This window comes from Rhinopithecus roxellana, chromosome 9 (genome assembly GCF_007565055.1).
Source record: "Rhinopithecus roxellana isolate Shanxi Qingling chromosome 9, ASM756505v1, whole genome shotgun sequence".
Taxonomy (NCBI): domain Eukaryota; kingdom Metazoa; phylum Chordata; class Mammalia; order Primates; family Cercopithecidae; genus Rhinopithecus; species Rhinopithecus roxellana.
The window spans coordinates 24,011,148-24,036,736 of NC_044557.1; the positions used below are offsets into that span (position 1 = coordinate 24,011,148).

Here is a 25,589-nt window from a genome sequence, read left to right on the forward strand (position 1 = left end):
AAAAAAAAAAAAAAAAATGGCAGTGGCTTCTACAAATCCAGGGAAGTGACCCAAGCATCACAGGAGCCCAGGCTCCTTCTATCTTGTTGCTCCCAGAGGTGGAGTCTTGGCCTCAAGGCCCAAGAGGTAGCATCTGTCTTCCAGACAGCAAGATAAAGAAGGAGGCAGAGACCTTGAGAAGGCAGGTCTTAAGCTCCCAAGAGATGGAGAGGAGCAAAGAAGGGAATGGAAGCAAATGTCAAAAGCAAACATCACTGTACCACTGCAAAACTTCTCTGAGTATCTTGGGTTGCTGATACCTGGTTAATTGCCCCCAGTGGCCTCAGATATCAGGCTTTATCTGTGAGGCACACCAAGAAAAGATGCAAATCTGAGAACTGAAGAGCAAACCCACCTTGACTGAAGTTTCCATGGCTGCAGACTGGGAGAGGACTCCTGTCATCCCCAACAACTACGGACCACATACAGGTAGATTCCTATTTCTACCCTCAGCTTGCTGTGTACCTTAGAAGTCTCCTGGCTCCTCTAACCAATAGTTTCCTGTTTACATAAATAGGAATCCTATTTCTGCCCTCTGGCCATCCTTTAGAGTTAGGAAGGATAAAACAAACGGCAGTAAAGAACTTGAAACTCCTTAAATATATGTATCATATAACTAGTCTCATACAGTTTCAAGATTTCAACTAATTATAATATGAGCTAGAGGTTTAGTAGAAAATTTGGGGGTAGAGGGGCTAACTTAGAGGAGTCCTGTACTCTCTTATTCCTTGCACCTGCAGTGACTATTATGGCCATCTTACAAGGCTTCACAGTTCATATGCTCTGGTTGTAATGCTAGCTTATGCTGGGGCACAAATGAATTCTCCTTCATGCACAATCTTCCTGAAATAATCCTAAAGCATTGAAAGAAGTTGTCCTACAAAAGTTGATGGATTCTGCAATTCACTTTGCAGATGAGCGTAGCCATGTAAGAAGTAGACGACTGGCCAGGTGCAGTGGTTCATGCCTATAATTCCAACACTTTGGGAGGCCAAGGTGGGAGGATCACTTGAACCCAGGAGTTTGAGAGCAGCCTGGGCAACATAGTGAGATCTCCTCTCATGGAGGAAGAGAAGGACGAGGAGGAGGAGGAGGAGGGGGAGGAGGAGGAGGAGGGGAAGAGGAAGAGAAGACGGACTCCTCTGGCTCCAAAACCTCTGATGTTTGCCCTCTCTTTTCCCGATAGGGTCTGCTTTCCCCATCAGCCAGCCACAGCCTGGCCAAATAAACCACTGTCCTAGAACTCCCCACATGGTTTTCTCTCATCTACTCTCTGGGTCAGCATCTGGTGCTGAGTGATCCAATTCCTGGAGCCAGCCAGTGCCACAGAGCTAAGCCGTTATCTCCCCCAGTGCCACCGCCACTGGGGCTTAGAGACCCCCATTCCCACTGGTTCCCTCCTTGACACAGCCACTAAAGTGCTTCTGAGCCACCACCACCACCCCACAGCCTGCCACCCTACCCTACAATCACTGTCCCTAGAGCTCTGTCTCTTACTCACTCCATCCAGCTGGGCTTTTCTCCCTCACCAAGAAATTAACACAACTTCTAGCGTGCTTTCTCTCCTCTCTCTCTCTCTCTGCCATGTGCAGAAAGAAGATGTAACCTTGCAAAGTTGCACATTTAAGCAAAAACCTGTGCATCCAGGAGCGATGTGGCTAATTTTTCCCAAGGGCTGAGGGTCCTTGGAGCCTCAGCATTTTGCTGCCTCCCTCACCTGGGGACCTCCTCAGCATCTCCAGCTCACCCTTCCCCACATCACCCTCCCTGTAGGAACCACAACAGTCTCCCCGGGCTCTACATTAGGGATCCCAATGACTTGTATATTTCATTTTCATCCCTGCCTTCCTCCATGCCACTCTCAGAGCCTAGCTAGTCCTTATGGACACTTTATCCAGTGCCAAACCATCCAAACTTCCAGGGAGAGGAAGGATCCCATAGGCCAAATGCTTTCCAGGAAAAGAGGGGAAAGAGGAAAATGCATCCAGAGAATCAAACCTGACCTCCCTCTCCCCTCACCACATCCTCCTCCCTAGGATGGTGATATGGTTTCACTGTGTCCCCACCTAAATCTCATCTTGAATTATAGCTCCCATAATCCCATGTGTTGTGGGAGGGGCCCTGTGGGAGATAATTGAATCATGGGGGCAGTTTCTCTCATACTGTTATGGTGGTAATGAACAAGTCTCATGAGATCTGATGGTTTTATAAGTGGAAAACTCTTTCACTTGGTTCCCATTCTCTCTTGCCACCACCGTGTAAGACATGCCTTTCCCCTTCCGCCATGATTGTGAGGCCTCCCAGCCATATGCAACTATGAGTCCACTAAATCTCTTTTTCTTTGTGAATTATCCAGTCTCGGGTATGTCTTTATCAGCAACCTGAAAACACACTAATAAAGATGGGCAGCTACTGTCCAAATCCCTGAGCTGTGTTAAGCCGTGGGGTTACAAATCCACAGAACATCTGTAAACCTCAGAGGTGTATAGCACCAATATGTGCTGAACACTACAGAAAAAGAAGTGGCTGGTGTGTTGCCTTCCAAAAGCTTACAATCAAGTTAGGAAAGGCAAGGGTGGCACACATTTAAACAATAAAGAAATAAATAGCATCATGGCATATAACAGTGGAAATTATGTGGCATCGGCTCTGAACCAGTGTTTCTTTAGCATACATAAGAGCACCTGAAAAACATATTTAAAGCACAGATTCCTGAGCATCATTCCCAGATATTTTTATTTAGTACCTGTGGAGTAGGTTTGCAATCTTTTTAAGAAAAATCCAGCCGGACATGGTGGCTCACGCCTGTAATCCCACCACTTTGGCAGGCCAAGGCAGGCGGATCACTTGAGGTCAGGAGTTCAAGAACAGCCTGGCCAACATGGTGAAACTCTGTCTCTATTAAAATTACAAAAATTAGCCAGGCATGGTGGTACATGCCTGTAATCCCAGTTACCCGGGAAGCTGAGGCAGGAGAACCGCTTGAACCCAGGAGGTGGAGTTGCAGTGAGCCAAGATTGTGCTACTGCACTCCAGCCTGGGCAACAGAGCTATAGACTCCATCAAAACACACACACACACACACACACACACACACACACACACAGACAGAAAAAGAAAAATCCCAGGTGATTTTGATGCTAGGATGCCAAGAAAATAGCACAAAGATACAGCACAATAGGTATCATGGATGACATAAGCTTTCATTGCAACAACCAAATCACAACTAAAACTACTTAAAACTATCTGTTTTCTGTGCTAGCCAGTTCCATTACTGCACCAGGCACCACACTTAGCAAAACCAATTGCTCTATGTTGCCCAAAGTATTTTTCCATAACTGAAAGACATCTGAAAAAGGAAGAAAATATGAGTTGTCTTAGTGAGACTCATATGAATTTTTCAGTTGCTACAAGAGGTAATTAATTAGAGGGCACTTTTGGTGTCTTGTCATCTTGATCAATCTGGTTTAGCCTCCAGGGCTATCAACCTCAGAGCTGGAAACACTTATTCCCCAGGCCAAATCTGCTGCCCCCACCTAGATCCCAGCAAAGCTTGGTGACCTCTGCTAAACCACAGACAGCTACACACGAGCTCTTGCCATCCCACCTGCAAGGAAACAGCCATGCAATTTAAAGATGGAAGAGACTGTGGTCGTCATTTTACATTTTATGAACCTCTTCATTTTACAAGTAAAGAAATAGAGACCCAGAGATCCAAGGGCACAGGGCTAATGCCACCTCTCCTTGAAGTCAGATAGGAAGAGTCCTCATACCTCCTGCAGCCAAAATACAGTCATCCCCACTTTCCCTCTTAGAAAGAGGGTGACAGATGGGAGAGTAGCGTTTTTCCTTGCCACCTAACCCTGTCTATTTCCAAATCACTCATCAATTCACTCAGCAGCCTTGTCAAAAACACATTTTGAGCCCTGCAGGGGGCCCAAGAAAACTTGGAGACAAGAGGGAATGGGGCTAAGTGACTTCCAATGAGTGGGAGTGACTTCCCAATGGGACAGAGGATGTCAGGCAGGAAACGCATGTTCATTGGGTCACTGTATCCCTGCACAAAGCCCAGAGCTGAAGGGCAGAGGGAAGGCAGCAGACCAAAGCAAGGAAGCAGGTCAGGCTTTGAGCTCAAGGTTTCCTTTCTACAGGTTCTAGGGGAAGAGGAGCCCACCAAAAAAAGAAAGAGAATGGGAGCGAGAGAAAAGGAGAAGGGGTGGAGGAAAATGCCCCATATACACCTAAAAGGTCTGGCAGAGCACAGTTTGTCTAAGCACCACAAGAGGCTTCTCAGCAGCCCAGAGACATGCACAGTAGGTCTGGGCTGTCAGGGGCAGGCAGGTCAGGACTGGGAGGTGAGGCTGGCCTCTGGGTTGTAGTGCCAGAGGTGTGGCCAGGCCAGGAGAGGGAGGCTCTTCCGGCTGATGCCCACCCCCACTCTGCAGCTGCCCTCCCTCTCCACTTTGCCTTGCTTCACTCCCACCCTTTTCCTGGTTTGGGTTCAAACCCTAGCCACTAGCTCCAACAGATAACACCCGCCCACTCAGCAAACTGGCTCACAGCCAAGAGACCGCCACACAATTGACTCTTCTGACACAGCACCTTTTGTTGCAGTCAAGATGTTTGAGAAGGAGAGGGTGAGGACACAGTTCAGTGGACCGGCTCCTGGCAACATGGCCTGGTCCGAAGCTCACATTTGCATTCACGTCTTCGGGCCCCCACCCCCGGCCCCCATCCGTGGAGCACAGAGAAACAGGTGGTGAGCATCCTCACTGGCAGATGCAGCAGGCGCTCACAGCAGAGGCAATGTCACTTTCCTTGTAGGTTTCTTGGCACCTTCTGGCCTTTCTGGAGCCAGCACCTCCCGGGAGCTTGCTTCCCTGGTGCTTCATCCAGGCCTTTGGCATAACCATCCAGGATCTGCCACTCGTCCCACAACGACTAGGGTCCTGCATTTTCTAAGTCACAGAAGCCTGTCAGGTCACACAGCCACAAAGTAAAGAGAGAGACCCAGACAGAAGAAACCTCGTGGAGGAAAATCATCATCACTGAGTAATGGCAAAGGAGGACTCCGCACGTTCTGAAAACCAAATCTCCTTAACTAACCATGTTTTTGTCCCACCCTGGGCAGGCCAGCACTTCTCCATTTTCACACAGCTCTCCCCACATTCACACAAGTCTGTTTGGTTAAAAAAGAGAATTGTGCTGAAGTGGCTACTGAATGCTAAGGTTTGGGGGTTTGTTTTATTTTTTTATATTCTAGAAAAGGGTCTTGCTCTGTTACCCAGGCTGGAGTGTAGTGGTGCAATCATAGCTCACAGTAACTGGAAACTCCTAACCTCAGGCATCCTCCCACCTCAGCCTCCTGAGTAGATGGGACCACAAGTGCACACACTACCACACCCAGCAAATTTTTTTTTTTTTTTTTACAGACAGGGTCTCGCTGTGTTGGCCAGGCTGGCACACAGTGCCACAATCATAGCTCACTGCAGCCTCAAACTCCCAGGCTCAAGCAATCAATCCCCTCACCTCAGCCTCCCAAGTAGCTGGGACCACAGGTGTGCATCACCACAGCCAGCTAAATTATTTTATTTTTTGTAGAGACAGATCTCACTGTGTCACTGAGGCTGGTCTCAAACTCCTAGCCTCAAGCAATCCTCCCACCTCAGCCTCCTAAGTGCTGGGATTACAGGTGTGAGTCACCACACCTGGCCAAATGTTAAGACTTATATCACTGGAAATTTCTGTGTATGAAGTCGAGTGCCTGACCTTAAGGCAGCTACTTTCTAAAAGGGAAAATAAGGCAGGCAACTATCAGAAATATATGTGTAACATGCCACTCTGTGACACTGGGCATACAAGAAATGCCTCCTTAATTTTTTTAGTCAGATTGAATCTAATGAGACCCTACTTTCCAAAGATGATGAAGAGTTTCATGTCCGTCATTTGGGGGAGTTATTTCTCCTTCCCATAAGCATAAGAACCCATGGGGTTTACATGATCCAAAAAAAAAAACAAAGGAGGAGGACCTGCTCATCGCCCCCAAGATGCACTGCTTGCTCCTAGTCCAGGGTGTGTGCTGCATGTGTTCAATGTCAGGCAGTTGTATTCCCTCCATGCCAATTTCAGCCACAGAGGAATGTCCCTTAGTAACCAGAACTCAGACAGCCCAGCGGTCGTTGCCTTTGGATGTCTTTCCATCACTGAGATGTTGAATTCAAGGGAGGTCAGCTCTGCACTGTTTATGAAACACACACTCCTCCTAGTCCTAGGGGATATAGTCACTGTCTCCCCGGCCCTTGTAGCTCTCTGCTTAGATAAAACCTCCTGGCATTCTATGTCTCAGAGCCCTATCGTATTTTCTTCACAATACTGATTGCTAGCTCAAGCAATCTGATTTGTGGACTATGTGTTGGTTTACTGTGTTCTTCAGAAGAATATAATTTCTGTGAGAGCTAGATCCTTCCCAATCCTATTTGTTGATATATATCCAATGCCTAGAAAAGTGCCTGGCACAAGCTAGGGACAAGTATCTGTTGAATCAGTAACTTAATGTGCCAAGACTGAAACCTCCTCCTTTTCTTATACTATCAAACATTCTTTTGCCAACAAACCCCATGCTCAATGGCCCTAGATCTTCAAAAGCAGCATATCTCAGAGACGGAAAATGGAAAAGCATCGTTGGTTCTTTCTAGCTGAGTCTACAAGAAGAAAACTCAAGTTAATGTTTCAACTACCCATTATACACACATATATATACAGATATCTCTATGATGTCAATATTATTTTGCAGGAATAGAGTTGATAAGGGACTGAGCTGGACAAGATCACAAAGCTGATCTGAATTCAATAATTTTCAGACTGATAGTTCCGACTCGGCTTAAGGTTGCTTTCACTTCTGTTTGCTATCCAACTAGCAAATGAGCAATGCAAATAATACACACAGGCTGGGCATGGTGACTCATGCCTATGATCCCAGCACTTTGGGAGGCTGAGGCAGGAGGATTGCTTGAGGCCAGGAGTTCGAGACCAGGCTGGCCAACATGACGAAACCCCATCTCTACTAAAATTACAAAAATTAGCCAGGCATGGTGGCTCACACTTGTAATCCCAACTACTCAGGAGGCTAAGGCAGAAGAATTTCTTCAACCCAGGAGGCGGAGGTTGCAATGATCCAAGATCATGCCACTGCACTCCAGCCTGGGTGAAAATGAGACTCTGTTCCAAAAAAAGAAAAAGAAAATAATATAAACAGAAGGGCGTGGCAGCTCACATCTGCAAGCCTGCAATCCCAGTGCTTTCGGAGGCCAAGGCAGGAGGATCACTTGAGGCCAGTGTTGGGAACAGGCCCCCAAATCTGGCCATAAACTGGCCCCAAAACTGCCATAAACAAAATCTCTGCAGCACTGTGACCTGTTCATGACCATGACGCCCATGCTGAAGGTTGTGCGTTTACCCCAATAAGGGCAATGAACACCTGGCCCACCCAGGGAGGAAAATCGCTTAAAGGCGTTCCTAAGTCACAAACAATAGCATGAGCGATCTGTGCCTTAAGGACATGTTCCTGCTGCAGATAACTAGCCAGAGCCCATCCCTTTGTTTCAGCCCATCCCTTTGTTTCCCCGTAAGGAATACTTTTAGTTAATCTATAATCTATAGAAATAATGCTTATCACTGGCTTGCTATCAATAAATATGTGGGTCAAACTCTGTTCAGGGCTCTCAGCTCTGAAGGCTGTGAGTCCCTTGATTTCCCACTCCACACTCTATATTTCTGTGTGTGTCTTCAGTCTCACTAGTGCTGCTGGATTAGGGTCTTCATGACCGAGCTGTTCTTGGCAGGCCAGGAGTTTGAGATCAGCCTGGGCAATATAGCAAGACCCCCCAGCTCTTAAAAAAAAAAAAGGATATACACAAAAAGAAAAATATGGATGAGTAGAATCATCCCTGTTGCCTTCCTAAAATTATTTACAGTCCCCCAAAATTCAATGGCTTCAGCAGGTCAAGTAGAGTAAGGAACCTACCAAGACAAAAGAGCACAGAATCTCAGTTCACTGACTTTCGCAGGAATTTCCTATCCCATTTTTAACTGCACCAATGGATCAGCTTTGGAGTGTGAGCCCTGGCCACAGTCCACAATAGGGGTTATGATACAGACTAGCTTTGTGTCATCAAAAATGAATTAAAATAAATGGTTGATCTATGGTTGAAACAAGGAGAGTAAAGTGCTATGGAAGACAGGAGGAAGAAAATGCTTTCAAACATATGAAGTGTTTCGTTTAAAAACTCGGAGAAGAGTAGAAGTTGACTGTGCAGAGGGGAGGAATCCACAAAAGCAAGCCCGGCTCCAAAGGAAGCTGTGGGCGTAGGTTTACACCGAGAGACTGGAGCCATCTGGTGGAGAATGCTGAAAGCAACAAAGAATAATGAGAATCAGTGCAAATCTGCTAGAGAAATGAGGTCCCAGAAGTGGGGACTGGAAGATACTCTTTATTTTTACATATGATGAAGTTGAGATTCAACAAATTTAAGTGACTTGCCAAAGCTGAAAGGGTGAAATAATGTCATTATTAAATGGGTTATCCTCAGATATGGTTTCAATCCAGTATGAACTGAAAAGTGGAAAAGCTGATTTTGAAGAGCCTCAATGATCAGGGAATTTGTACTCCACTCTGAAACTTTCAACTCTTGCCCTTCCCTGTGCTAGTCTGTTCTCACACTGCTAATAAAGACATACCTGCAACTGGGTAATTTATAAGGGAAAGAGATTTAAGGGACTCATAGTTCCACATGGCTAAGGAGGCCTCACAATTATGGCAGAGAGCAAATGAGGAGCAGTCACGTCTTACATGGAGGCAGGCAAGAGAGCTTGTGCAGGAAACTCCCCTTTATAAAACCATGAGATCTCGTGAGATTTATTCACTACCACGAGAATAGTATGGGGGAAACCACCCCCATGATTCAGTTATATCCACCTGGCCCCAGCCTTGACATATGGGGATTATTACAATTCTAGATGAGATTTGGGTGGGGACACAGCCAAATTATATCCCTCCCTGAGCCTGGGAATCTATAAAGCATCAATCATGATCTCTAAGTCAGTCTTGATTCTCTCTCTGGTCAATATTCAAACTCACACAGTTGGATTCCCAGCTATATGTCACAACCTGCTGCCCAGTCTGAAGGCCTCCCAACAGGGAGGGAAGCATAGGTGACCACTCGCCTCCTGGAGTTGGAATTGCATTCTTAACACCACACCTTTACCACTGGTGGCAATAATGGGATTTCAAATAAACTTCTCTTTGGTCAAAGATTAGATAAGACTGTCCTGCCTCAACTGCATAGAAACTACAAATATTTACCTTGTTCTGATGGGCCTGAAACTTACAGAATGGATTTGCTGTAGATATGCTTTTGTATACATGTGAGCTTAGGCTTGTTCTATCAGTTATTACACAGACAGAAGTAAACGCCATTACTTAGTTCAATAGAGATAGTCTCCCTGAGGCCCAATCTCAAAGATAGATACAATTGATCAAAAGAAAAACACACAAAAAAATAAATGAAATGACCCCGGATTACTTAGCTGCAACCCATGAAAGCCCCTCAGACTTAACAGAGTAGGAACTTGGTCAAGGATATTAGACAATTCACACAATTGCTGAGAGACCTAGAAAGCCAGTTGCTGGAACTACTTGGGCAGAAACAACACCCAGCTAGGTTGTGGGGGCTTGTAAGGAACTATCTTAGCCCCCACTGTTCACTCTCTATGGCCCTAGAGACCAAACATTAAAGAGCTTTTAGCTGGGTGGAATGGCACACACTTGTAGTCCCAGCACTTTGGGAGGCTAAGGCAGGAAGATCACTTGAGGCTGGGAGTTCAAGACCAGCCTGGGTGACACAGTGAGACACCCTCTCTCCAAAAAAATAAGAAGAGTTTTCCCAAGGACCAGCCATCTGTCCCCATGCTAGCTAGAAGATCAATTCCAGCATGTAGCAGAAACTACTATGTAGTCACCAGCACCCACGACAAGATCACATTTCCCAGCCTTCCTTACTGTTAAATGTGGTGACTATCTGAGTTCCAGCCAATAAAATGTAGGTAGAGGAAAAGTGCATCACTTCCAGGAAGAGCCAGTAAAAGCCTCCTGCAAGTCATCTTTTCTTGCTTCCTCCCCTGCCTGAATGGAGAGGATTCTGTGGACCTAGAGAAGGGCAGAACCACAAGATGAGAAAAGCCTTGAGCCCCTGAGTGACCACATGGAAGGCCGCATTACAAGGAACTCTCACATCAGACTCTGGAAAGTGACAAGTAAATGTACATTGTGCTTCAGGGCAGAGAAGGTAAAATTGATCTGCGGCAGCAACTGCTGTGACTCACCCTAAGGACAACCACTCACAAGTGTTTCATGGGCTCATGTGAGTGAAAGGATCCAGATTGTATGCTGCACCCTAGCTGCAAGGGGAGCCGGGGGATGCAAGTTTGCTGCCATCATTCTTGTGAAAGTGGGATTCAGAATGTGGACAGTTACCAAGACGTAGAGAAAATACTTGGACCAGCAATAGATGAAGCATGATCTCTACAGAAAGGAACAAACAGTTCACAGAAAATGTAGCCCAAATAGCCAGTAAACATATGGAAGGGGCCGGGTGCGGTGGCTCACGCCTGTAATCCCAGTACTTCGGAAGGCCGAGGCAGGCAGATCACGAGGTCAGGAGATTGAGACCATCATGGCTAACACGGTGAAACCCTGTCTCTACTAAAAATACAAAAAATTAGCCGGGCATTGTGGCACGCACCTGTAGTCCCAGCTACTCGGGAGCTTGAGGCAGAAGAATGGTTTGAACTCGGAAGGCAGAGGTTGCAGTGAGCCAAGATCACACCACTGCCCTCCAGCCTGGGTGACAGAGTGAGATTCCATCTAAAAAAAATAAAATAAAATAAAAACATATGAAAGGATTATCAATGTCACTAGCAATCATGGAGATGCAAAATTTTACCCTAAAAAAAAACAGGTGATTTTATACCATTAGATTGCAAAACGTTTTAAGGCTTATAAACTTGACAATGATGTGGAGAAATGAGGCCTCTCATATCAGGTTGGTCAAAGTGTAAATTATCACACCCATTATGGAAAGCAAAATTGGACACTCTATAATAAAGTCAAAGATGTACCTTGAAATCCAATCTAGCAAGTCTGTTTCTAGACATGTATCTTAGCAATGGAGTATCTCACAGCAACAGACAAATGCCCTCAAATGACACATCTTGCTTTCACTCATGGCCCATTGACAAGAACTAATCAAAAGGCCCTGCCTTACTATAAGGTCACAAGAAAGACTAATCCTCCCACATGTTCAGAAAGGAGAAGAAAACTAGATATGATTTAGTATAATACTAGAAATCTCTACCACACTTTTTCAAAGAACTTCAACGTTGAAGTCTTTTTTGTGAAAATAGCAAAGAAAGTCTCACTATAAGACCTTCTCACTTATTGCCATCATCAGATTGCAAAAATTTTTTATTGAGGCAGAATCCATAGGTGATGAAAAGGAAATGCTTGTAGATTTAGAAAGGTTAAAAGTAAAATCCAGGCAGAGGCAGTAAGATTGCTTGAGCCCATGAATTCAAGATCAGCCTGGGTAACAGAGAGAAACTCTTGTCTCTGCAAAAAAAATGCAAACATTAGCTGGGCATGTTAGCACATGCCTGTAGTCCTAGCTACTTGAAGACTGAGGCAGGAGGATCATGTGAACCCAGGAGGTCAATGTTGCAGAGAGCCATGATTGTTCCACTGCACTCCAACCTGGGCAACAGAGTGAGACAGAAACTCAAAAAAAAAAAAAAAAGAAAAGAAAAATAAAATTCCAATGACAAGGTCAGAATGATTCATCCCTTCCCAATTTATAGACTGAGACAGTCTATGACAACATCTTGCCACCTGTTGTATCTGAGAGCCCCAGTATCTAGATGTAAAGCCATCTCTCAAGAACTCTTGGTCAACAGTAACAGTACCTTGTTTACTTACTATCATCCATCCCAGAAAGGCATCTTGATATCCACATGTTGGAAAGCATCCAACAGGTAAGTGGCCATTAGGCCTATTATTGGTTTAGCTACAATCATCTAGATAGTCCAAATTCAGACAAGTCAGCATTGCTGAATCACATAATCTCCTGGACAATTCAAGCAAGTAAACAAGGACTCTGCCTTTCATCTCTATTACAATTCACCTCTATTCAAATGAAGGTGATATTTTCATGGTGGATTCTTGCTCCAGCACCTATCTTAATACCTGGCACACAGACATTAGACAAATGTTTGTTAAATAAATGGATCAATGCATCAATCAATCTGGGTAATTATAGGCATACCATTGCTATCTGGTCTGCAAACTAAATTGCAGGATAAACACACAGCCAGTAAAATCACTACCAGAGCTAGATGGTTGTATATATACCAGGAATTTTTGTCCAGATGCCAAGGGGAGGTGGAGGAGGAGGCTGGGAACTATCCCAGCTGGCATGGCTCTATAGATCCCACTGCCAAAGAAAGCACAGAGGCAGAAACGGATCTTTGAGCCAACTCAGTGAATTCACAGGCTGGGAGATACCATCCCATCTCTCCTCATAAATAATGGAGGCATAGCATTATTCTGTGTCTTAGCTTTGCCATTTTTTAAGTATACAACTTTTTAATTGACAAATAATAGTTCATATTCATGGGGTACATAGTGATGTTTTGATACATAGCATTATTCTATGTCTTAGCTTTGCCTTTTTTTAAGTATACAAATTTTTAATTGACAAATAATAGTACATATTCATGGGGTACATAGTGATGTTTTGATACATAGAATGTATAGTGATCAGATCAGAGTAATTAGCACATCCATCATCTCAACCATTTATCATTTCTTTGCATTGGGAACATTCAATAGCTTCCTTCTCTACTTTGCCATCTCTAACAAGCAGGGTAGGACTAGAAGAGAATGAAATCATGCAGCAAGAAAGAGATTATTTTGCTGGCAAATACTAGGATTCTACCGAGTTTCTTACTTCGCTTGGGAATTGAGATAAAGGCCCATGCAGAAGCGAGATCACAAACTTTCCCATATGAAACATATAGACACCCTTAGGTTTATGTCAAAATCCATCTTGATCTCTGAAGGAAGCAATCCTTGAAAAACATATTTTTTTCCAAAGACTGTGGGAGGCTCATGGCACAGCAAACAACCTGGGTATTAATTGGTGATGTCCTAGGAGAACACAGTCAAGAAAATAGACACAAGCTAGGCACGGTGCCTCACAGCAGTAATCCCAGCACTTTGGGAAGCTGAGGCTGGTGGATCACCTAAGGTTAGGAGTTCAAGACCAGCCTGGCCAACATGGTGAAACCCCATCTCTACTAAAAATACAAAATTTGCTGGGCATGGTGGTTCTTGCCTGTAATTCCAGCTACTCCAGAGGCTGAGGCAAAAGAATCGCTTAGAACCCAGGAGGCAGAGGTTGCAGTGAGACGAGATCGTGCCACTGCACTCCAGCCTGGGTGACAGAGCGAGACTGTCTCAAAAAAAAAAAAAAGAAAGAAAGAAAGAAAAGAAAAGAAAATAGACACAGAGGAGGCTGGGCACAGTGGCTCATGCCTGTAGTTCCAGCACTTTGGGAGGCCAAGAAGGGAGGAGTACTTGAGCTCAGAAGTTCCAGACCAGCCTGGGCAACACAGTGAGACTTGTCTCTACAAAAAAATAAAACAATTAAAATAATTTAGCGGCTGTGGTGGTGCATGCCTGTGGTCCCACCTACTTGGGAGGCTGAGGCGGGAGGATTGCTTGAGCCTGGGAGGTTGAGGCTGCAGTAAGCTATGATTGTGCCACTGCATGCCAGCCTGGCCGACACAGCAAGATCGCTGTTCCTTACTGAGAAAGATAAATTTCTCTTTGTTTAAATCATTTTTGGTGGAGTTTGCTGTTATTTGTAGCCTAATGTAATCCTGATAAATCTTATAATTTTTCAATAATAGAGTCAAAGAAAAGGGAAAAAAAGAAGCACAATGAAAAACACCCAATTACTTTCAAATCTCAGTCTGGCAGATTAGCACTGTCCCTCAAATAAACACCACAATGACAGGTAGAAAAGAATAATTTATGGGAGGACCAAGGTGAAGAGAGGCATTATGATGGCTGCTCCTGCCTCCTGCTCCCACTGGAACAGGGACTGTCCATTCAGTAAGGCAGGTGTGGAGGGTCCAGGAGCAGAGGGGAGGAGGGTACTTCCTCCAGAGAAAACCAGGAAATGGAGAAGAGTACATTCACGGATAACATTATAGAATCGCAGAATGTTAGAGTTAGGAGGGGTTTTAATTTCACACCTTCATTTCACAAATGAGAGAAACGAGACCCAAGGAAGCTATATAACTTGCCACAGTTACTGATTGAACGATGATGTGGTCTGGCTGTGTCCCCACCCAAATCTCGTCTTGAACTGTAGCTCTCATAATTCCCACATGTTGTGGGAGGGACCTAGTAGGAGATAACTGAATCATGGGGGCAGTTTCCCCTGTACTGTTCTCTATTTAGGTAGTGAGTAAGTCTCACGAGATCTGATGGTTTTATATGGGGAAACCCCTTTCACTTGGCTTTCATTTCTCTCTTGTCTGCCACCACGTAAAATGTGCCTTTCACCTTCTGCCATGATTGTGAGGCCTCCACAGCCACGTGAAACTGTGAGTCCATTAAACCTCTTTTTCTTTATAAATTACCCATGCTGTCTTTATCAACGACATGAAAACAGACTAATACAGATAAATCATTCTTTTTGTTTGCTGATTTTTGCCCTTCTATTTCTGCTCTCTCTCTCCAGCATCCAGTCATGAGACTTTGAGGAAGAAGTCAAAGAACAGACCGCAAATTGCGCTCACAAAATTCCTTTTCTTTGCCCCTTTGACTCCCTGGCTTTGAAATAAACATGAACACATGACTTTTTCTTCCCTAAGCATGAAATATTTCCCAAGAGGTAGGTCTGCTCTCACAGCATGAACTCCCAAAGGGCTCACTCAGTGTCCTCCAACATTTCCACATCTGTTTGACGTTTAGAGTGGACAAAAGTTGAATTTCCAGACTGAGGCTTTTATCAGATGAGAAAAATCCAGCTAGCCACCAGTGAGCCAACCATTCACCTCTAACTGTACCTTCTTCTGGAAGTCTCCTCTTTCAGCCAAAGTCGTTTGTTCTTTGGGTGAAATTCCCTGGAAGATAATGATTAGTGAGTCTTTCCTCAAGTCAACGGAATAAATCACAGAAAAAGAAAATGCTCAATCAAAATGCTATCTTATATGTTCTCCTCCTTCCTGTCACAGTAGAAGAAATATTTTTATGCTTTCAAGCCCTACTAGAAAGATAACCAGCATACAGACTTTAAAACAAAGTCAGAAAACATCATATTCTGAAAATTAAGTTAGCAAACATTAACATAAAATGGGTGACATTCATTATCAACTAAAGTACCCCAATCTTATTGAAAATATTTCTTGCTAGCCCCATGGAAGGACACCACCTAAAGATAACGGAAGTATTCATCACATACTAATGATGTGTGCCTGTATCACTAGTTGAGTTGTAGTCTGCAAACCATCTAGAAAAGGGATGAAACATTTCAAAAGTGTGCATCTTATTTTCAAAGAATAGACATTCCTTTCTAGATTGTGATCTGCATAATAAGGGAAAGCTATCATGGATCAGTGACAGATCCTGCAAATCATTCAAATCCACACTCTGACTTTGCAGACTAAGTAAACATCTGGCATTAATTTAGTTTCATTAGAGAGACAATATGCCATAGAATTCAATTACCGAATGACGTCAGTGAAAATGGCAGTGTAGAGACATTGAAAAGTCCCTCTCTCCACAAAAGCAATGAATAAACTGGCAAAATTTGTGATAATCGACTTCCTCAGAACTCTGCAAACTAATCAGCTTATAGTAAGCAAAGGACTGCTTAGTCAATCAAAAAAAAAAAAAAAAAAAAAAAGCTAAATCTTGAGAAGAAAACTTTGTAACCTTTTACCTTACCCTGGACCCATTTTCTACTCCCCAGCTTGGTGATGGCCTTGAAGATAACAGCCCACATGCACAGTACAGGTACCTTGTAGTGGAGGGAACAGAATGGATCTCATTCACAACCACAATGGGTTGTGGTTGTTTGTTTTGATCTCTCTGGTGGTTCCCTGAGGGACTGCCTCAAAGAGCTTGCCTTCATTTCACATAATTCAGCTACCTGAGGGATGGGGATGGAGGGTGATTGTTAAAAACACTTAAAGGCACATGTATTGTCTGATGCCACCTGGGGCAAGAAATAAAAGCTGGAATAAACAATAGACAAACTGAAAATCTTAGATGTAAAGATTGAGGAATGAAATGCTTTGGAGAATAAGGGCTTTGTAAAGCTTCCACATATTCCTAGGAATCTAGAAGACCACACACAAGCCCAGAGCAGGACACACACTCAGAAAAGACCTGAGAAAACTCTAGCGAAGTGGGAGAGTTTCCTGATCCCCCTCACAGGATGTGCAACAGGTACGTGACTCACAAGGGGTTTGAGCCTTGCTGCTGAAACCCCTAGCAGGAGGGAGAGCATGCACACAGGCAGGTGCAGAGGCCACAGCAAGCATTTTGGGCTCTGGCCCCATGATAGTGTCTAGGGGTAGGTGTCTGCAATCCTAGTGCTACAAAGCTCTTTCAGCTTTGTCATCCACAGACAGCTTGAGTGTCAACCAGCTCAACAGACCCTCTGCCTTTTTGCAAGGGCAGAGGGCCAGTGTGACAGTTTTCTGTGTCCCAAGCTCTTGCTCAGCATCCTGGAAAAATCTGGTCATACACGGGCTTGAAGGATGAAAGTGAGGTTTTATTGAGTGGTGGAGGTGGCTTTCAGTGGGATGGATGGGGAGGTAGAAAGGGGGATGGAGTGGGAAGGTGATCTTCCCCTGGAGTCAGGCCACCCAGCGTTAAGATGATCCTCCTCTTCTCCCTTTCTCTGCTGCATCATTCCACCATCCATTTCTCTGTTGATCTGCTGGCTTGCTAGTTGGCTTCTGGAGCCTGGTGTTCAGCGTTTACATGGGTGCAGGATAGGGGGTGTGGCAGGCCAAAAGGAAACTTTTTGGGTGTGAAAACAGGAATGCCTGTTCTCATTTAGGACCACAGGTCTTCAGGCTTGAAGGTAGGGCCTTTGCTGGGAAACTGCCCTCTTCTACCCAGTATTTCCCTGTCTCCTGTCCATGTCACTAAGTTTTGAGAAAGCTCTTTGCTGATCATCAGGCTCTGCACAGGAGGAAATGAAACCTAAAACAGGGTTGTAAATCATCTGACTAGAAGTTGAAGACATGCCCCAATACACTCACAAAGCCCATCTCCAAAGACTGTGAGATTTTTGTTCCGGTTCCAGGCATTTAAGGAAATCCCTGTAAAATCACTGGCTGACCACTAAGCTAGCAATAAAGAGATTTCAACAGCCACACATGACAAAGAAAACAGACTTTATATATTTAATTCTGAAAAGTCACTAAGCAAACCATAGCTGCTACAATAACAGCAACAAAATGCCCTAGGTAATTAGCAGAGTTGCCATATTACAGTATTTTAAATGTCCTGTTTTCAACAAAACATTACAAGCCATGAAAAGAATAACAAAGTATGGCCTGAAATATTGGAAATAATTCTATTTAACTTATTCCTTCTGTACTGATTCTTAAAGTACAGAGGTACAGTTTTTTGTTGTTGTTGTTTTTTTTTTAATTTCAACAGGTTTTTGTGAAACAGGTGGTGTTTGGTTACGTGGATAACTTTTTTTAATTTTATTTATTTATTTATTTATTTATTTTTTTGTCTGAGATGGAGTCTGTCTCTGTCATCCAAGCTGGAGTGCAGTGGCATGACCTCTACTCACTGCAAGCTCCACCTCCTGGGTTCACGCCATTGTCCTGCCTCAGCCTCCCAAGTAGCTGGGACTACAGGCACCCGCCATCACACCTGGCTAATTTTTCTATTTTTAGTACAGACAGGGTTTCACCATGTTAACCAGGAGGGTAAGCTCTTTAGTGGTAATTTCTGAGATTTTATTGCACCCATCACCCAAGCAGGGGTGATGTATGTGTATATATACTATATATACATACATATATACATAATATATGTGTTTATTTATCTAGGTTATATATATGCATATAAACAAATTGTGTACATATATAAACTGTGTATATATACTACACACACACACACACACACACACACGTATATTCAAGAACCTCAAAAAATTTCAAACAGGATAAACCCAAAGAGATTCATACAAGGCATGCTACAATCAACTGTCAAAAGCCTAAAACAAAGACAGAATCACGAGGGCAGCAAAAGAAGCAACTTGTGAGGTAGAAAGGATTCCTCAATAAGATTAAGAGCTAGTATATCATCAGAAATCATGGAGGTTAGGAGGCAGTGGGATGACATATTAGAAGTGCTGAAATATAAATTAAAAGTGCTATTAACCAAAAATTCTATATCTGACAAAACTATCTTTCAAAACTAAAGAAGAAATTAAGACATTCCCAGATAAACAAAAACAGAGAATCCTTTGCTAGTAGACCTGACCTACAAGAAATATGAAAGGAGTCCTTCAGCTGAAATGAGAAGGAACACAAGTAATGAAAATCCACCCAAAGAAATAATGAACAACTGTAAATATTTACCTAACAACACAGGTAACTATAAGTCAGTATTCATTTATTTTAGTTTGTAATTTCTTTTTTTCCTACATAGTTTAAAACACAACTGTTTAGGGCTGCATATGGTGGCTCACATCTTTAATCCTAGCACTTTGAGGAGTCAAAGCAGAAGGATTGCTTGGGCCCAGGAGTTTGAGGTCAGACTGGACAACATAGACTCCATCTCTACACAATTTTTTAAAATTAATCAGGCATAGTGGCATGTGCCTGTGGTCTCAGCTACTCAAGAGATCGAGGCAGAAGGATCACTTGAACGCTGGAGACCGAGACTGCAGTGAGCCATGTTCACATCACCTGCCTCAGCCAGGGCAACAGCGTGAGATCCCATCTCAAAAAATCAATCAATCAATCAATCAATAAAACACAACAACTGTATAAAACAATACTTATAAATTATCATGGATATGCTCAAAATGTATAAAGATGTGATTTGTAACAACAACAAATGGGATAGAGTTTGATAAGACCAAACATTGTGACTATTATTGAAAATAAGTTGGCATTAATTTGAACTAATTTGTTACAAATTAAGATGTTAACTGTAATTCTCAGAGTAACCGCTAAAAAAAAAACTAAAAAGTATATTGTAAAAGAAATGAGAAGGAATGAAAAATGTACACTAGAAGATATCTATTATATACAAAAGAAGGCAATAATGGAGGAATTGAGGAACAAAAACAATGTGACACATAGAAAACAATAGCAAAGTGCAGAAGCCTTTCTTTATCAGTATTAATTAGCATAAATTAACTCAGAGATTAAATTCTCTGAGTAAAGGGAAGAGACTTGGCAGAATAGATTTTTTTAAAATAATCCAACCATATGCTGTCTACAAAATAGTCACTTTAAATCCAAAGACAAATAGGTTGAGGCAAGGTATGGTGGCTCATTCTTATAATCCCAGCACTTTGGGAGGCCAAGGTGGGTGAATCACTTGAAGCCAGGAGTTGGGCAACATAGCGAAATCCTGTCTCTACTAAAAAGTACAAAAATTAGCTGGGCACGGTGGCTCACACCTGTAATCCCAGCACTTTGGGAGGCCGAGGCAGGCAGATCACAAGGTCAGAAGTTCAAGACCAGCCTGACCAACATAGTGAAACCCCATCTCTACTAAAAATACAAAAATTAGGCAGGCATGGTGGCGAGTGCTTGTAATCCCAGCTACTCAAGAGGCTGAGGCAGGATAATCTCCTGAACCCAGGAGGCGGAGGTTGCAGTGAGCCAAGGTCTTGCCACTGCACTCCAGCCTGGGCGCCAGAGCGAGACTCCAATCTTAAAAAAAAAATTAGCTGGGCTTGGTGGCACACACTTTTAGTCCTAGTTACTCCAGAAGTTGAGGCAGGAAAATCACTTGAACCTGGGAGGTGGAGGTTGCAGTAAGCTGAGATCATACCACTGCACTCTAGCCTGGATGACAGAGCGAGACCCCATCTCAAAACACACATACACACCCACAAAGACAAATAGGTTGAAAGTAAAAGAATAGGAAGAGACTTTCCAAGCAAATATTAGCCAAAAAAGAACTTGAGTGGTTATATTAATATCAAACAAAATAGACAGTAAGATAAAAATGTTTACAAAAGACAATAATGGATATTATACAATCATAATTATATAATATTATATACAATATTGATTATATACAATCAAGAAGATAAAACAATTATAAATATATGTACCTAAAAACAGAGACCCAAAATATATAAGGCAAAAATTGGCAGAATTGAAGGGAGAGATCATTCGATAATAATCATTACAAACTTCACTATTCCACTTTCAGTAGTGGGCAGAACAACTAGAAAAAAGATCAACAAGGAAATAAAAGAGTTGAACAACACTATAAACAAACTAGACCTAACAAACTCTATAGAGCTCTATTATAGAACACTCTACCCAACAGTAGACACTTTTCTCATACCTAGCATTCTTCTCAAGTGTATATGGACCAACACCAGAATAGATTATATTTAAACCACAAAACAAATCTCAAAGACTTCTCAAAAATTGAAATCACACGAAGTTTCTTCTCCAACCACACAGAATGAAATTAGAAATCAATAGCAGGAGGAAATCTAGAAAATTGACAAATATGTGAAAATTAAATAACACACTCTTAACCAACAGGTGAAAGAGAAAAGTAACAAAAGGAATTAGAAAATACTTTGAAATGAATACAAATAAAAACACAACATACAAAAAACTTTTGGGATGCAGTGAAAGCAGTGCTCAAAGAAAATGTATAACTCTAAACACTTACATTTAAAAATTAAAAAAGATGTCAAATCAATTACCTAACCTCCTATTTTAAGAAACTAGAAAAAGAAAAGCAAACTAAATTCAGCAATCAGAAGAAAGCAAACAATAAAGATTAGACAAAGATAAATAAAATATAGAAAAACAATAGAAAGAAACAACAAAACAAAAAGTTAGGTTTTTTAAAAAGATAAGCAAAATTAACAAACTTTTAGCCAGCACTTTGGGAGGCAGGGAGGGTGGATCACCTGAGGTCGGGAGTTCGAGACCAGCCTGACCAACATGGAGAAACCCTGTCTCTCCTAAAAATACCAAAAAAAAAAAAAAAAAAAAAAATTAGCCGGGCATGGTAGCACATGCCTGTAATCCCAGCTACTCGGGAGGTTGAGGCAGGAGAATCACTTGAACCTGGGAGGTGGAGGTTGTGGTGAGCCGAGAGAGCACCATTGCACTCCAGCCTGGGCAACAAGAGTGAAACTCCATCTCAAACAAAAAAGAAAAAAAGAAAGGGACAAATTCCTACACAAAGTACCAAAGCTGACTCAAGAAGAAGAAGAAAATTTTAATAGACCCATAGCAACTAATGACATTGAATCACTAATCAAAACATTTTCAACAAAGAAAATTCCAAGACCCAATGACCTCACTGGGGAATACTACCAAATGCCTAAAGAAGAATTAATATTCTTCTCAAACTCTTCCAAAAAATAGATGAGAACACTTATTAACTCTTTATATGAAGCCAGTATCACCCTGATGCCAAAGCCAGGTAAAGACACTAGAAGAAAACAAAACTACAGATCAATATATCTCATGAAGATCGATGAGAAAAGTCTCAACAAAATACTACCAAATTGAATCTAGTAGCATAGTAAAAGGATTACATACCATGACCAAGTTGGATTTATTCCAGGAATGCAAGGATGATTCGACACATGGAAATAAATCCATGTAATATACCACATTAATAGAACAAAGGAGAGAAAAACATGAAAACCTCTTCATACATAAAAAGTGTTTGACAAAAACCAACACTCTTTCACTGAAGAAAAAAAAAATTCAACAAACTGGGACTATAAGGGAACTTCCTCAACCTGATCAAGGGCATCTATTAAAAACTCACTGCTAATATCACACTTACTGATGAAATAGTGAAGGTATTCTTCCCTGAGATCTGGAAAATGACACACATGTCCACTGTCACCACTTCTGTTTAACATTGTGCTGGAAGTTCCAGCCCAAGCAATTAAGCAAGTAAAACAATTAAAGACATCCAAATCTGAAAAGAAGAAGTAAACATTTTTCAGATGACCTGATCTTATATATATATAGAGAGAGAGAAAACCCTAAGGAATACACAATAAAATTTTTAGAGATGATAAATGAATTCAGCGAAGTGACAGAATATAAGAACAATACACAAAAAACAGTTGTGCTTCTAAACACCAGCAATGAACACTCTGAAAAGGAAATTAAGAAAATAACTCCACTTACAATATCATCCAAAATAATAAAATACCTAGGAATAAATGTAACCAAGGAGGGCAAAGACTTATATATATGCTGAAAATCACAAAACGTTGCTGAAAAAAATTAAAGAAGACCTAAATAAATCAAAAAACATTTCACTATCATAGATTAGAAGACAATATTATTAAGATGGCAATTGTATTAGGCCATGCTTAGATTGCTATAAAGAAATAGCTCAGACTGCGTAATTTGTAAAGAAAAGAGGTTTAATTGGCTCATGGTTCTGCAGGCTGTACAGGAAGCACAGTGCACATCTGCTCCGCTTCTGGGAAGGCTCAGGGAGCTTTTACTCATGGCAGAAGGTGAAGCAAGTGCATGCACATCACATGGCAAGAGCAAGAGCAAGAAAGAGTGTGGGGGAAGAAGTCACACACTTTTAAACAGTCAGATCTTTCAAGTACTCACTCACTACTGCAAGGACAACACCAAGGGGATAGCACTAAGCCAGTCATGAAAAATTCACTCCCATGATCCAGTTGCCTCCCACCTGGCCCCACCTCCAACACTGGGGATTACAATTCAACGTGAGACTCTAGGGGAACAGCATCCAAACTATATCAGCAATGTTCCCCACATTGATCTACATATTGATCCTCTGTCAAATTCTGTCATTTTGGCAGAAATAGACAAGCTGATTCTAAAATTCATAGGGAATTGCTAAAGATGGAGAATAGCCTAAAACAAAGATGGAAAAAGAAGAACAAAGTAGGAAAACACAGTTCCCCATTTCAAAACTTACAACAAAGCTACAGTAATCACAACAGTGTGGTATTGGCATAAGGATAGACAGATCAATAGAGTAGAACTGAGAGTCCAGAAATAAATTCTTACATCTATGGCTAATTGGTTTTCAACAAGTTTGCCAAGGCCATTAAATGAGGAAAGAATCCTCTCTTCAACAAATGGTGTTGAGACAACTGGATATTCACATACAAAAGAATGAAATCAACCCCCTACCTCACATCATATGTAAAAATTAATTTGAAATTGATCAAAGACCTAAATGTGAGAATAAAAATGATAAAACTTTTAGAATAAAACATAAGTACACGTCTTCTTGACCTTGAACTAGTTTTCTTAAATATGACACCCAAAGCACAAGCAACAAAATAAAAAATAGACAAATTGAACTTCAGAATAAGAGGCTTTTCCACATCAAGGAAACTATCAAGAAAGTGGAAATGATAACCTACAGAATGGGAGAAAAATATTTGCAAACATATGTCTGGTAAAGGCCCAGTATCCAGAAGAAAAAAAGAATTATTCCCCTTCCCCGCCCCTCCCCGCGGCCTCCATTCCCTCCCAGTGTCTCTTCGCGGAGCGGCTAGGAGCCCTGCGGCCGCAGCACTTTTCACCGCAGGAAGGGGAGCTGGGCTCCAGAGCTGAGCCGCCCAAGCCGGAGGGACTGGTTGGTTGAGGGAGCGAGGGCGGGAATCCCGGGCTGCCCAACCGCATGTTCAGCCCTATCCGCTCCTGCGGGGAGTCCTGGGCAGGTGGGGCAGGGGGTCCACTAAGACCGCCACCGGCCCCTCAGCGCTGACGGGACCGCGAGGGGCGCACCCGCCGAAGGCAGCCCCGCCGAAGGCAGACGCGGCCCGGACTTGGTCCTGAGCAGCGGGCGCTGGGCAGCGCAGCGGGAGGAAGCGAGAGGTGCTCCTCTCCCCAGAGTGGGAAGCCCCTTGGCCGGGTCCAAAGTGCCCAAGAAGAAGCCGACGCCCATCCAGCTGACCCCGGCCCCCCATGGCTCCGCGGTTAACGGGACCAGCTCTGCAGAAACCAACTTGGAGGCCTTGCAGAAGAAGCTGGAAGAGCAGCAGCGAAAACGCCTTGAGGCCTTTCTTACCCAGAAGCAGAAGGTGGGAGAACTAAAGGATGACAACTTCGAGAAGATCAGTGAGCTGGGGGCTGGCAATGGCGGTGTGGTGTTCAAGGTCTCCTATAAGCCTTCCGGCCTGGTCATGGCCAGAAAGCTAATTCATCTGGAGATCAAACCCGCAATCCAGAACCAGATCATAAGGGAGCTGCAGGTTCTGCATGAGTGCAACTCTCCATACATCGTGGGCTTCTGTGGTGCATTCTACAGCGAGAGGCGAGATCAGTATCTGCATGTAGCACATGGATGGAGGTTCCCTGGATCAAGTCCTGAAGAAAGCTGGAAGAATTCCTGAACAAATTTTAGAAAAAGTTAGCATTGCTGTAATAAAAGGCCTGACATATCTGAGGGAGAAGCACAAGATCATGCACAGAGATGTCCAGCCCTCCCACATCCTAGTCAAGTCCCATGGCGAAATCAAGCTTTGTAACTTTGGGGTCAGTGGGCAGCTCATCAACTCCATGGCCAACTCCTTCATGGGCCCAAGGTCCTACATGTCACCAGAAAGATTCCAGGGGACTCATTACTCTGTGCAGTCAGACATCTGGAGCATGGGATTTTCTCTGGTAGAGATGGCAGTTGGGAGGTATCCCATCCCTCCTCCAGATGGCAAGGAGCTGGAGCGGATGTTTGGGTGCCAGGTGGAAGGAGATGCGGCTGAGACCCCACCCAGGCCAAGGACCCCAGGGAGGCCCCTTAGCTCATAAGGAATGGACAGCCGACCTCCCATGTCAATTTTTGAGTTGTTGGATTACCTAATCAACGAGCCTCCTCCAAAAATGCCCAGAGTGTTCACTCTGGAATTTCAAGATTTTGTGAATAAATGCCTAATTAAAAACCCCGCAGAGAGAGCAGATTTGAAGCAACTCATGGTTCATGCTTTTCTCAAGAGATCTGATGCTGAGGAAGTGGATTTTGCAGGTTGGCTCTGCTCCACTGTCGGCCTTAACCAGCCCAGCACACCAACCAATGCTACTGGCCTGTAAGTGTTTGGGAAGCAGCAAAAAAAGAAAGAAAGAGAAAGAAAAGAAAGAGGAAGGAGGGAGGGAGGGGAAGGGAGTGAGTAAGGGAAGCAAAAGCAAAAGAAAAAAAAGAAAGAAAAAGAAGGAAAGGAAGGAAG

At 43.1% G+C, this 25,589-nt stretch overlaps 1 pseudogene; it reads left to right on the forward strand.

Annotated features, from left to right (window-relative positions):
- Positions 1-410: 410 nt before the first annotated feature.
- Positions 411-25,523, forward strand: LOC104668260 (annotated as a pseudogene).
- The last annotated feature ends 66 nt before the right edge of the window (positions 25,524-25,589 follow it).